This window comes from Mobula hypostoma, chromosome 10 (genome assembly GCF_963921235.1).
Source record: "Mobula hypostoma chromosome 10, sMobHyp1.1, whole genome shotgun sequence".
Lineage (NCBI taxonomy): Eukaryota > Metazoa > Chordata > Chondrichthyes > Myliobatiformes > Myliobatidae > Mobula > Mobula hypostoma.
The window spans coordinates 98,396,885-98,412,104 of NC_086106.1; the positions used below are offsets into that span (position 1 = coordinate 98,396,885).

The 15,220-nt window shown below is 42.4% G+C and overlaps 1 pseudogene; it reads left to right on the forward strand.

Annotated features, from left to right (window-relative positions):
• Nucleotides 1–8,626: 8,626 nt before the first annotated feature.
• LOC134353387 (uncharacterized) lies at nucleotides 8,627–11,740 on the forward strand (annotated as a pseudogene).
• Nucleotides 11,741–15,220: the final 3,480 nt, after the last annotated feature.

Below are 15,220 nucleotides of genomic sequence, written 5' to 3' on the forward strand. Positions count from 1 at the left end.
ACTCATTTGTGCTTTTGTCTGCCTTGCACATTCTTTCTATGTGATGTTGTATGTGACACTCTATGCAGACTTTTTCTTTGAACCAACAGTGATTTCTGTCAAGAGAGGATTTGCCATATTTATAACATTTTTGGCTTTTTGCAGCATTCAAGGACATTTTGTGCACTTGATGTTCTAAGCTTTTCAGTGGTTTTGCTGCATCCTTTGCAATACAGTTCAACCCTCTTGATAGAGGACTCCCAGCCTTCATTAGGTCTATCAGATTCATCAACTTTCCTGATTAAGGCCATCTTTATTTACACTTTAAATACAGTGTGTCCTTCACTGTCACTCACACATTCATTAGCATCCATGACGGCCTTCTCTGTACTATCTAACGCTTTCTGTTTCATCTCGTTATCGTCCCGTAACTGTTGGTGCAGTTTGTGATACTTTCTGACATTCTGGTTGGTACTCATGCCAATTTGTTGTGTCTGTGCACAACTACTTATATATTAGATAAAGGCACACATGTAGTAGATGACTTTAACTGGTGTATACACATTCCAGAGAGAGTGAGAGAGAACAATGCACATGCGTAGACGACAGCGCATGCACAGACAACAGATCAAAACATAGCGCTAAGGGGGCAGGTAATTTCTCTAAAAGTAATTGATACATACATCACAATACTGTATAAAATAATAAGCTAAAATTCATAAAGCTAGTAGATAAAGAATAGAGATAGAATAAAATGTGCTTAAATTAGTAAATACCAGCACTTATTTTCAATGTAAGCAGTATTATAGAAAATGGGTTAAAGTGTCTTCTATACTGTGCAGACATTGGGGCTAACAGATGAGGTGGGGATACGGGGGCTAACTGATAGAAACATAGAAACATAGAAATCCTGCAGCACAATACAGGCCCTTTGGCCCACAAAGTTGTGCCAAAAATGTCCCTACCTTAGAAATTACTAGGCTTACTTATAGCCCTCTATTTTTCTTTCTTTCTTGTTTTTTGGCGTGTGCCTGTGTGCGTGTGAGTCTGTGCGTCTGCGTGTGCATGTGTGTGCGTCTCTGTGTCTGTGATGATGGACTTTTCATGGCGTTTTTACAAGGCGCGGAACGAGAGAGTGAGAGAGAGACTGTGCGGCGAGCCACTCCGCACACAGACATTTTTCGCAGTATTTTCCCTTTGTTTTATGAGGTCCAGTTGCGATTCAGACACTCAACCCGAAACGGATGGAAAGTGTGCTCGGGGGTGGACCCAACTAGTTTCGAACTCGGGAACCTCCGCTCCCGGGTCCGGCGCCACCAGGCCGACCTACCCTCTATTTTTCTAAGCTCCATGTTCCTATCAAAAAGTCTTTAAAAAGACCCTATCGTATCCACCTCCACCACCGTTGCCGGCAGCCCATTCCATGCACTCACCACTCTCTGCATAAAAAAACTTACCCCTGACATCTCCTCTGTAGGTATTTTTAGGTATTCAAGTTAGTTGACTTGTTAAGCAGAGTTAACACACAGTATTCACACGATGAAAAGGAAATGATTGCAACATTTTCTTTCCCCTCACACAATGCATTACATTGACTTCTGGCATTCATAAATGCTTACTTTGATCACTTTTCCATTATTTAAATCATATAATTGGAAACTAGGTATAAGGACATTAAAAGGCTGACCAATGAAATTACTTCCATTATAGATTAAAATGCTATAAAACTGGAACCTGCAATGTCGTTTGTACTCATTATACATCTTGAGTGTACTTATGACAGATAAAATGATCCACTGATTTATTCACACGAGCTAATTGGAACAAATGTTTTAAAATAAATTTGGCGAGTACCAAGGACTATTAAATGTCCTGCTTAAAATCTATTGTTCCATTAATATTCTTAGAATTTGCTGCACCAAATTTAATTTGAAGCAATAATAGAGGAAAGATTAGGCATTTCCCCGCAACATGCTTAAAAGCAATTACCTACATTGATTCTGAAGTTATTACTTAATACCAGAAAAATATAGGTTTGCTGCTTATTAATTGTTTTTACATCCTAGTCCAAACAACTGGCTGCATCACAAATGTTCACAAATATAATTACAATTTAGATAAATTAGATTATGAACAATGTTTATTGATTTAAATGCAAGATGCTATACTTGACCTAAAATGTAGCCTATGACTTTAATTTAAATTAAACTGATTAGGAAATGTGGTTTGATTAAATGTATAAGAACTTGTCTTGTGCTTATCCATTCTATTTATTCTGAGGTTCCCTCCCTATTTTGGCCTAAGCAATTAAGTGCAACGTGTACTGACTGTGTGGCACCACCAAGTATTATAGAAGTTTATTTGAAATTACAGACGTAGAGGGACAAAATCATTTAAGAACAAAGGTGGGATCTAAGGCATTCATTAACCAGGAACCATTAAGCACAAGTGAAAGTCACAACAGAGATAATAAAGATAAAGGATATGATAATAAAAGATAATGAAGGACGAGTATCTTTCTCTGCCTATTTGTTTTTAAAATGAACTGGTAATTGAATTACCCTCAGCTGTGTAGATAGACTGATGAGAGATTTTAATAAATGATAAAGTCCAGAATTCCTTATTATGTGATGAAATATCAGCACTTAAAGGCAGGAGATTCTAGTAGCTTTAATAGCTGGTATAAACAAAGTCTTCCCTTTCTCCCTACCCCTCAATGGTATGTGCTGAGCTGTCTTTATATTCAGACCATTCTAGGAGTCAATCTGTGGTTGATTTTATGAGGTACATCTTCTGGTGACCGTCTATGCCTTCCCTCCTGACTGTATGTGGCTGAAAGATCCTACTTTTAATGTTAAATTACCTTTGCCATAAAGAGCTGAAATGGCAATGTTTCTTTCTCCCTGGCTTGAGCTCTCTGGTATCTCCATTGGATACTTGATGTAATATTTAATGTGTTGCAATAGTCCATTCTGAACTACATTCCAGATTTTCAAGCAAAATTTCAATCGTTAAAATGCAATTACACTCCTTACAAATGTGAAACTGATTTCCTTGGGACTACCTTATCACAATGTGTTTACATTTTAAATAGGAAGGAAAGCACTAACAACTTCCATACACCTGTATTCTGTTCAAACTAAATCAGCCACATACTTGCATGAAATCATAAATGTTTTCTATTTGGTCCTTCAGCACTCTAAGTGCTTTAACAAATTCAATAGTTTTTTTACTATTAATACAGTATGTCTGAAGATTTCTTACATGCAGCCTTAATCTTCTGTCAATATCATGACTATTATAGACCTGCAGATAAGACTCACACTGGATCAGAGAAAAAAATATTTAAATCAGCAAATTGTGCCCCTCTCTTCTCACAAACTGTGCATTTGCTTGGTTCCCTCAGTCCATGCTGAAATTTTAAACTTCCTGTCAATTTCTGATTATTTGGTTCACAAACTACCTTTACTGTACAGAAGTTGAAAACAAGTGAAGGTAGTAGTTCTTCCAGTGGTAAAGTATTAAATAACCTAAATATTATGGACAGTGCAATAATGAAGCCGAACAGTCATTTATTGAGTAATGCTATCTGATAACAACCCCAGTAGCAGCAATCCTTCAGTTAATCTCTAGGTCAGGAGTTCCCAACCTGGCATCCATGGACGCCAGGGTTAATGGCAGGGGTCTATGGCATAAAAAGAGTTTGAGAACCCCTGTTTTTTTGGAAAAAAAAAACACCAGTACTAAAACTAAAATCAATGGAAGCACTCAGTAGGTTAGGCAAATTTCAAAGCTTGAAGTAAGTTTATATGCCTCCATACACTACCCTGAGATTAATTTTTATTTATTTGTTCATTTCTTGAGATATGATCCTTTTGGCCCTTCAAGGTGCATTACCCAGTAATCCCCCGATTTAACCCTATCCTAATCAAGTGACGATTTACAATGACCAATTAGCCTACCACTGGTACGTCTGTGGAATCTGGGAGGAAACTGGAACACCCGGAGGAAACCCACACAGCCACAGGGAGAATGTACAAACTCCTTACAGGCAGTGTTGGAAATTGAACCCGGTTCCCCTGTACTGTAAAGCATTTTGCTAACCGCTACCCTACCGTGCCACCTTCATGGCTTTCACAGTAGGTACAAAAATCCCATCGTAGAATCAATGATTAACCACAGGAAAACAAAGACAGACAAACAACCAATGTGCAAATACAAAGAGAAATAATACGAATTAAATAATCAATTAATTAAATAAAATAAATAAATAGATACGTACATAAATTATGCTGTGAAAATGAGTTGTTGAAGCAACAACACTAATTAGCATTTCAAGTTAATAAGCTTCCATTATAGGATTATCAACCTAACGTGCTATCTTTGTTTTTCTCTCTGCAGATGTTGCCTAGTGTGAGGCATATCACCAGACCTTTCTATTATTCATTTATGATTCCTAGCATCTTTGGTATTTTGCATTTGTATGGCCACCTATAGGATTACAGAACAAAGGATTCTGGGGAATGTGAACCCAAGTTAGGTAGAATGAGGTTCTACAAGTTCCATTCAGTTGCTTGAAAGATGACCGTGTTTTTTTTTGTGGTGAACAGACGCTGGACTGGATATGAAAACCACAAAGCAAAAACAATTTAACATCAAATATCTGAGTTTTGATGCACATTTATCTTCATAATTTTACTACATCTTCTGAAACATAATTCAGGTTAATTACAAATCTTGTTACTTTTGCTTGAAAAGAAAACATGTAAACATGTCCTGCAGCATATAAATTATAGAACATAGAACTTCGAACACTTCAGCACAATACAGGTCCTTTGAGCAATAATGTTGTGCTGACCCTTTAACCTACTCAAAGATCAATCTAACTCATCCCTCCTGCACAGCGAATCTGCCTCTACAAACACCCCTGGCTGCACCTTCAGACAGAAATGTAACTTAACCTCTGACTGAGCCACAGGACTCAATCCACCGAGATGCAGCACAGAGCATCATAGGAAGTCATTCCTGCCTGTGGCCATCAAACTTTACAAATCCTCCCTTGGACGGTCAGACACGCTGAGCTGATAGGCTGGTCCTGGATTTATTTCATAATTTACTGGCATAATTTACATATTACTGTTTAACTATTTATGGTTCTATTACTATTTATTATTTATGGTGTAACTGTAATGAAAACCAATTTCCCCCAGGATCAATAAAGTATGACTATGACTATGACTATGACTAAAGATTTTTTACTCCTCATGTATGTGAAGGATGTAGGAAATAAAGTGAAGTCAATTCAATTCAATTCTCTCTGCACAGAAAATTCCTAGTTTGCTCAACCTATCTTCATAAGGCATGCTCTCTAAATCTCCTCTGCGTCCTCTCTAAAGGTTTCATATCTTAGGAACATAGAAACATAGAAAACCTACAGCACAATACAGGCCACTTGGCCCATGATGCTGTGCTGAACATGTACTTAATTTATAAATTTCCTCTGGTTATCCATAGCCCGCTATTTATCTAAGCTCCATGTACTTATCCAGGAGTCTCTTAATAGACCCTATCATATCCGACTCCACCAACATCACTGGCAGCCCATTCCACACACTCACCACTCTTGGCATAAAAAATTTACCCCGACATCTCCTCTATACCTGCTTCCAAGCACCTTAAAACTGTGCCTTCTTGTGTTAGCCATTTCAGCCCTGGGAAAAAGCTTTTGATTTCCATATGATCGATGCCTCTCATCATCTTATACAACTCTGTCAGGTCATCTGTCATCCTCCATCGTTCCATGGAGAAAAAGCCAAGTTTACTCAACCTGTTCTCATAGGGCTGGCTCCCCAATCCAGGCAACATCCTTGTAAATCTCTTCTACACCCTTTCTATAGTTTCCACATCCTTCCTGTAGTGAGGTGACCAGAACTGAGCACAGTACTCCAAGTGGAGTCTGACCAGGGTCCTATATGGCTGCAACATTACTTCTCGGTTCTTAAACTCAATCCCATGGTTGATGAATGCTCCGTATGCCTTCTTAACCACAGAGTCAACCTGCGCAGCAACTCTGAGTGTCCTATGGACTCGAACCCCAAGATCTCTCTGATCCTCCACACTGCCAGGAGTCTTACTATAAATGCTGTATTCTGCCATCATATTTGACCTACCAAAATGAACCACCTCACACTTATCTGGGTTGAACTCCATCTGCCACTTCTCAGCCCAATTTTGCGTCCTATTGATGTCCCACTGTAACCTCTGACAGCCCTCCACACTATCCACAAGACCCCCAACCTTTGTGTCATCATTAAATTTACTAACCCATCCCTCCACTTGTTCATCCAGGTCATTTATAAAAATCACGAAATGAAGGGGTCCTAGAACAGATCCCTGAGGCACACCACTGGTCACTGACCTCCACACAGAATATGACCCGTCTACAACCACTCTTTGCCTTCTGTGGACAAGCCAATGCTGGATCCACAAAACAAGGTCCCCTTGGATCCCATAACTCCTTACTTTCTCAATAAGCCTTGCATGGGGTACCTTATCAAATGCCTTGCTGAAATCCATATACACTGCATCTACTGCTCTACCTTCATCAATGTGTTTATTCACATGCTGAAAAAATTCCATCAGTCTCGTAAGGCACGACCTACCTTTGACAAAACCATGCTGACTATTCTTAATCATATTATGCCTCTCCAAATTTTCATGAATCCTGCCTCTCAAGTTCTTCTACATCAACTTAATCAACCACTGAAGTAAGTCTCACTGGTCTGTAATTTCCTGGGCTATCTCTACTCCCTTTCTTGAATAAATGAACAACATCTGCAACCCTCCAATCCTCCGGAACCTCTCCCGTTTCCGTTGATGACGCAAAGATCATTGCCAGAGGCTCAGACATCTCCTCATCTCCTCCCTCGCCTCCCACAGTAGCCTGGTATATATCTCATCTGATCCTGGTTACTTATCCAACTTGATGCTTTCCAAAAGTTCCAGCAAATCCTCTTTCTTAATGTCTATATGCTCAAGCTTTTCAGTCTGCTATAAGTCATCCCTACAATCGCAAAGATCCTTTTCCATAGTGAATACTGAAGCAAAGTATTCATTAAGTATCTCTGCTATCTCCTCCGGTTCCATACACAATCTCCTCCGGTTCACATCTTCCTATAATGATTCAACTAGAACTGAGCACAATACCCCAAGTGTGGTCTAACCAGAGTTTTATAAAGCTGCAACACTACCTCGTGGCTCTTGAACTCAATCCTCTGACAAACAAAGGATAACAAACCATGCTTTCTAATTTTCTCTCAGAAATGTACAGACTTTATCTGCAGACATTACTGTGCCTAACAGCACTTCATGGCAGGAGTTCCCAGCTTGTGGGCCACAGACCCCTTGAGAGTCAAGATTACTTTATTCCTCCACGCTGTTGAGAAACCTGTCATTAACTCATATTCTGCCTTCAAGTCTGACTTTTCAAAATTAATCATTTCACACATTTCCCAATTGAACCCCGTCTGCCACTCCTCAGTCCACCTTTGCATCCTATCAATGTCCTATTGTAATCTAAGGCAACCTTCTATGCTATCTGCAACAATACCACTTTGTGTGTTATTTGCAAAGTTATTAACCCACCCTTCCAATTCCTCATTCAAGTCATTTATAAAAAATCACAGAGTAAGGCCTCTGAAGAGATGCCTGCACAATACCGACCTCCAGGCAGAAAATGCTCCACCGATATCGACCCTCTGCCTTCTACAACAAGCTAATTCTGTAACCGTGCAGCGTTTGCCTGGATCCAATGCCTCCTGACTTTCTTAATGAGCTACCATGGGGAACCTTGTCAAATGCCTAAATTCCATATACACTATATCCACTGCTCTCCCTTCATCAATTTGTTTTGTCACTTCTTTAAACAATTTATTAATGCTCAAGAGGTATGACCTGCCCTTCACAAAGCTATCTCGACTATCCCGAATCAAACTATGCTTCTCCAAACGCTTGTAAATCCTGTCTCTTAGAATCTTCTCAAATAGTTTGCCCACCACTGACAAGACTAACTGGTCTATAATTCCCTATGTTATTCCTGTTATCAACAAATTATAAAATTATTATAATTCTTATTTATAAGCACATTGTAACCAGAATGAGGTAAAAGAATGAAGAATGTTTTTCCAGAAAATGTTGCAGTTTCACATAAACAAGAGAATATCAGAATTTAATTTTTCTAAATAATAATCCTAGGTATGGGTAGACTTCTATAAAAAGGTTAATCACAAATGAAACTTGGATGAGTGGCTAAATGCAAATTGGAAAAGATGTAAAGACAAAGCATTTGAGGATTTTTATTTAACAATGCCAACATAATTAATATACTTGGCAAAATATATTTAGTAAAACCTGGATATTTTAAAATCCAAGAAAAAGTCCTGGCTGGAATAAAACTCGTAATTATCATGACTCCATAGGATTAGATGGGGCTTTAAAAATTATTTAAACTAATTATGCTATGGGACATACAAAAGTGCCATTTTAGAAAAGAAATGATTATTTTCTTGTCATGAGGAAGCAACCTGGATATAAATTAAACCTGTATGTCTTCTATATATCATGTGGCAAAATCTGCAAGAACGATCGTGGCTTGAAGATCCACCAAGCGAGGATGAAGTGTTTGGCGGGAGCAGGAGCAGCACAACGCGCAGGTGTCCAACCTGGTGAGACGAAGGAGGGGCCAGGCCCGGAGTCACCCCATAGTGCCCGGAACCTCCAAGTGTTGCAAACTAATCCCTCGAACATGAAGTCTAACAGGAGGCGGATCAAATGGCCAGCAGCTAACATGACTTCATTGTGGAAGCAGTTTGATGAAGATGTTAACCGAATTCTGGAGGCAACAGCGAAGGGAGGGGTTGATAGGAAGCTGCAAGCCATGACAACAATTATTGTCAGTATCGCCACTGAACGGTTCGGAGAAGAGGAGAAGGAAGGCTCCAAAACATCTTACTCAAAGAACCAAAGAGCATTGAGGATTGACAACATCTGGCAGGAGATGAGAGCCTGAAGTCCCAATACAAGGAGGCAGGAGAAGAGGAGCGCATTGGCTTGGCCCAGCTGATGTGCATAATACGAAAGAAAGGTTCTCCGTCGGGTAGAGTGGCATCGGAGGTGGCATCGTGAAAGTGCCCGAAAACGTGCTGTCTTTATCGCCAACCCCTTCAAGTTCACCAAGGAGTTGCTGGGGGAGAAGCGCAATGGGAAACTGGCCTGTTCGCAGGAAGACATAGACCAACATCTGAAGAAGATATATAATGATCCTGAAAGAGAGCAGGAGTTGGGAGAGTGCAACATCCTAATAGACCCATCTGAGCTGGATGTGCAGTTCGACATGTCAGAGCTGCAGCTGAAGGAAGTCAGAGAGGTCGTCCACAAAGCAAGGGTAAGCTCGGCTCCAGGACCAAGCAACACCTCATACAAAGTGTACAGGAATTGCCCCAAACTCCTGCTGCGTCTGTGGAAGATCCTGAGAACCTTTTGGAGAAGAGGGAAAATCCCAGAACAGGGCAGAGTGGCTGAAGGGGTGTGGATCCCGAAGGAGGAAAATGCCACCCAGATAGATCAGTTTCGCTTCATCTCCCTGCTGTGTGTCGAGGCGAAGATCTTCTTCAGTGCAGTTTCTAACCAGCTGTGCACCTACCTAGCAAAGAACATCTATATTGATACATCAGTCCGGAAGGGTGGCATTTCAGGGATGCTGGACTGTCTGGAGCACATCGGTGTGGTGACACAGCTCATCAGGGAGGCCAGAGAGAACAAGGGCAACCTGTCAGTTTTGTGGCTCGACCTGGCAAATGCATATGGCTCCATTCCACACAAGCTGGTGCAGCTCACTCTGACCAAATATCACATCCCCAGCAGAATCAGAGACCTTATCACTGATTATTACAGCAACTTCAGGATGAGGGTCTCTTCAGGAGCAATTACATCAACCTGACACAAGGTGGGGATCAGCATCATCACAGGGTGCACTATCTCAGTGACACTGTTCTCCCTAGCCATGAACATGCTCACTAAGTCTGCTGAACCAGAGTGCAGAGGGCCCAGAATGAATTCCGCTCAACGGCAACCACCTATCAGAGCATTCATGGACGACCTCACAGTCACCATAGAACCAGTCCCAGGCTGCCGGAGGATTCTGCAAGGGCTCGAAAAGCTGGTGGAGTGGACCCGGATGCATTTCAAACCTGCCAAATCAAGATCGATGGTGCTGAGGGAAGGGAAGATGGAGAACAAGTTCCGGTTCAGCATCGCAGGCACAGCCATCCCAACCATCACAGAAAAGCCAGTCAAGAGCTTAGGCAAAGTTTTTGACAGCTCTTTAAGGGACACAACATCCATTCAGGCAACCTGCACTGAGTTGGATGGCTGGCTGAAATCTGTGGACAAGTCTGGCCTACCTGGGAAGTTAAAAGCCTAAGTGTATCAGCATGGCATTCTTCCCAGAATCCTGTGGTCCCTCCTCGTCTATGCAGTTCCAATCTCAACAGTTGAAACCTTAAAGAGGAGGGTTAGCAACCACCTCAGGAGATGGCTGGGGCTGCCAAAGAGCCTGAGCAGCATCGCACTCTATGGACACCACAACAAACTGCAACAAGGTAACAAGAGCCAGAGAAGTGCTACAGTATAGGGACTCAAGTGACCCGAAGGTGGCTAGAGCAGGGATCCAAGTAAGTACTGGCAGGGAGTGGCGGGCAGAGGAAGTTGTTCAGGAAGCAGAGGCAAGGCTGCGTCACAGGAGGCTGGTGGGAGTGGTCACATGAGGTCGAGCTGGGCTAGGATCCTTTCCAACTCCCCAAATGGACACCAGAGGGAAGGAAAGGCGTCATCTAGTTCAGGAGGAGGTGAGAGCAGTAGTGGAGGAGATGAGAGCCTGCAAGGCGGTGGGAATGAAGCAACAGGGAGCTTGGAAAAGATGGGAGAATGCGGTTGAGAGGAAAGTGACCTGGGCTGATCTTTGGAAAGCCAAACCACACCACATCCAATTTCTCATCCAGGCAGTGTACGATGTGCTTCCAAGCCCATCAAACCTGCACACATGGGGCAAGGCAGAGTCATCTGCGTGCCCACTGTGCTCCAAGCGAGGAACCCTGGAGTACATCCTCAGTGGCTGCACAAGGGCACTTGGTGAGGAACGGTACAGGTGGAGGCATGATCAGGTCCTGAAGACCATCGCTGAAGCCGTCAGCGCAGGAGTTGAGTGGGCAAAGAGGTCCCGACCCTCCAAGCAGACCATTGCCTTTGTCAGAGCTGAGGAGCAGCCAATACCCGCCAAAAGAACATCTGCAGGCATTCTGACCTCTGCAAGGGACTGGCAGCTGTTGGAGGACCTCGAAGGGCAGCTGAAGTTCCCCAACCATATCATGCCACCACCCTGCGACCAGACATTGTCCTAGTGTCTGAGTCTACTAAGCAAGTGGTGCTGCTGGAGCTGACAGTCCCATGGGAAGATCGCTTGGAGGAGGCCTTTGAAAGGAAGCTCTCCAAGTACGCAGGACTGGTCAGCAACTGTCAGCAGTCTGGATGGAGAGCGAGGTGTCTCCTTGTGGAGGTTGGTTGTAGGGGATTCGTAGCCCGTTCTTTAGTTAGAGCCTTCAGCATTTTGGGTATCAAGGGAGAGAGGAAGAGGAGAGCCATCCACAGTACCACCGATGCAGCAGAGAGGGCCTCAAGATGGCTGTAGCTCAAAAGAGGGGAGCCATGGAGTCATAAGTAGCTAGCCATCTGGACACAAGCTGGGGTCTGATCAGCCCCGGCTGGGTCACCTGGAGGAGGTTGTATGATGTTGAAAGACCCGAAACACCCGATGATTCCAGGAACATCACTGAAGATGAGTCCAGAAGCATCAATAGATGTATGTACACAGCTATACATCACATATGGTGAAAATAAAACATATTTCATGAGTAGTCTTCAGAAGTGATTCACATTTATGGTTTTTGTTTAAAGGAATCATCAACTATAAAGTGCTCTGTTGTTAAATGATTTTTACTGGTGGTTGCTCCTTTTCTACAAAGGTTTTTTTCCTTTAGAATTCTTTAAAGAAATTAATGTCCTCAAGGAATGATTTGCCTTGTATGAGAAAAAAAAGGTTTGCCTTGACTTTAAAGCTTTTTTGTGAACTACTTGCTTATGTTAGTAGGCTTTTTTACCTATGGAATCCAGCAAAGTTTTGTGACCTCCTTAATTCAGTCACGCTCACAGGGCATGAGCCTCAGACTATGCTTCTCCAAATGCTTGTAAATCCTCTCTCTAAGTATCCTCTCCAATAGTTTGCCCACCACAGACGTAAGACTCACTGATCTATAATTGCCAGGGTTATCACTAAGATAAGCACATTGTAACACTAATATAATCCTTATTTATAAACACATTGTAAGCAGAATGAGAAAAAGAATAAAGAACATTTTTTTCACAAAAAGAAGAGAATATCAGAACTTGCTTTTTTTAAATAATAATTGTAAGTGTGGACTGAATTCAATAAAAAATTTAATCACTAATGAAAGTTAGATGAGCAGCTAAATACAAGTGGAGAGAAAGGGAGGTACTTGAGATGGAGAAGTGCCTTTACAGTGGAACCCATACCCACTTTAAGGGCGCCAATGAAAAGGCGACAAGTGCCTGCACCTCTGATGAATAACATCAAACACTCCCCTTTCAATCTGCTACATCTGAGAACCACCATTACATCTAAGTTTGGTACAGTTAGTAATGTCATTTCAATGTGACTAAAAAATTAATTGTTACTTAAAATCGACAGAACTCAAATAGACTCTGGTAGATGGTGTGCTTCCCCTTTAAGACAATGGACGAGGGGTTGATGAGCTGGACGAAAAGTTTGTTTCAGGAAGCATGGCTTTCATCTCCAAATACCAAGTATCTTTCTGGCAAGCGTACAGTTTCTAGTAAATAAAATTGAAGACCTCAGAGTTTGGATGCTGTACCAGGGGGACATAAGGACCATTTGTGTCTTTTATTTTGAATCTTGGTTAACCACTTCCATTCCGGACACAGCGATTCAGATTGCTGGGTTCACAACACACTGCCAGATAGGATTGCCGGCCTTTCAAAGAAGGAGTGAGCTTCACGATCAACTCCTTGTGGTGTACAAACATGACGCTGCAATCTCAGTCCTGGTTACCAGATCTGGAACACCTTGCGATCAAGTGTCATGCGTTTTACCTGCCATGGGAGATTTCAGCAAACATTTTGGTAGGGGGGTACATTCCACCTCAGACTAGTGAAAAACAGGTTCTAGATGAGCTAAGCAACGTGATCAACTGGCATGAAACAGCACGTTCTGATACTATACCTATCATTTTGGGGGATATTAACCAGGCCAGCTTGAAGTAATCTCTAAATAATTATTACCAACAAATCACTTGTAGTACAAAAGGAAACAACACACAGGACCACTGTTTCATAGAACATAGAATAGTACAGCACAGTACAGGCCCTTTGGCCCACAATGTTGTGCCAACCCTCAAACCCTGCCTCCCATAAAAGTCTCCACCTTAAATTCTTACATGTACCTGTCTAGTAGTCTCTCAAACTTCACTAGTGTATCTGCCTCCACCACTGACTCAGGCAGTGCATTCCACGCACTAACCACTCTCTGAGTAAAACACCTTCCTCTAATATCCCCCTTGAACTTCCCACCCCTTACCTTAAAGCCATATCCTCTTGTATTGAGCAGTGATGCCCTGGGGAAGAGGCGCTGGCTATCCACTCTATCTATTCCTCATATTATCTTGTATACCTCTATCATGACTCCTCTCATCCTCCTTCTATCCAAAGAGTAAAGCCCTAGCTCTCTTAATCTCTGATCATAATGCATACTTTCTAAACCAGGCAGCATCCTGGTAAATCTCCTCTGTACCCTTTCCAATGCTTCCACATCCTTCCTATAGTGAGGTGACCAGAACTGGACACAGTACTCCAAGTGTGGCCTAACCAGAGTTTTATAGAGCTGCATCATTACATCGCGACTTTTAAACTCTATCCCTCGACTTATGAAAGCTAACACCCCACAAGCTTTCTTAACTATCCTATCTACTTGTGAGGCAACTTTCAGGGATCTGTGGACATGTACCCCCAGATCCCTCTGCTCCTCCACACTACCAAGTATCCTGCCATTTAATTTGTACTCTGCCTTGGAGTTTGTTCTTCCAAAGTGTACCACCTCACACTTCTCCAGGTTGAACTCCATCTGCCACTTCTCAGCCCACTCCTGCATCCTATCAATGTCTCTCTGCAATCTTTGACAATCCTCTACACTATCTACAACTCCACCAACCTTTGTGTTGTCTGCAAACTTGCCAACCCACCCTTCTACCCCCGCATCCAGGTCGTTAATAAAAATCACGAAAAGTAGAGGTCCCAGAACAGATTCTTGTGGGACACCACTAGTCACAATCCTCCAACCTGGATGTATTCCCTCCACCACCACCCTCTGCCTTCTGCAGGCAAGCCAATCCTGAATCCACCTGGCCAAACTTCCCTGGATCCCATGTCTTCTAACTTTCTGAATAAGCCTACCGTGTGGAACCTTGTCAAATGCCTTACTAAAATCCATATAGATCACATCCACTGCACTACCCTCATCTATATGCCTGGTCACCTCCTCAAAGAACTCTATCAGGCTTGTTAGACACGATCTGCCCTTCATAAAGCCATGCTGACTGTTCCTGATCAGACCATGATTCTCTAAATGCCTATAGATCCTATCTCTAAGAATCTTTTCCAGCAGCTTTCCCACCACAGACGTAAGGCTCACTGGTCTATAATTACCCGGACTACCCCTACTACCTTTTTTGAACAAGGGGACAACATTCGCCTCCCTCCAATCCTCTGGTACCTTTCCCGTGGACAACAAAGTCATTAAGATCCTAGCCAGAGGTTCAGCAATCTCTTCTCTCGCCTCGTGGAGCAGCCTGGGGAATATTCCGTCAGGCCCCGGGGACTTACCTGTCCTAATGTATTTTAACAACTCCAAAACCTCCTCTCCCTTAATATCAACATGCTCCAGAACATCAACCTCACTCATATTGTCCTCACCATCATCACGTTCCCTCTCATTGGTGAATACCGAAGAGAAGTATTCATTGAGGACCTTGCTCACTTCCACAGCCTCCAGGAACATCTTCCCACCTTTATCTCTAATCGGTCCTACCTTCATTCC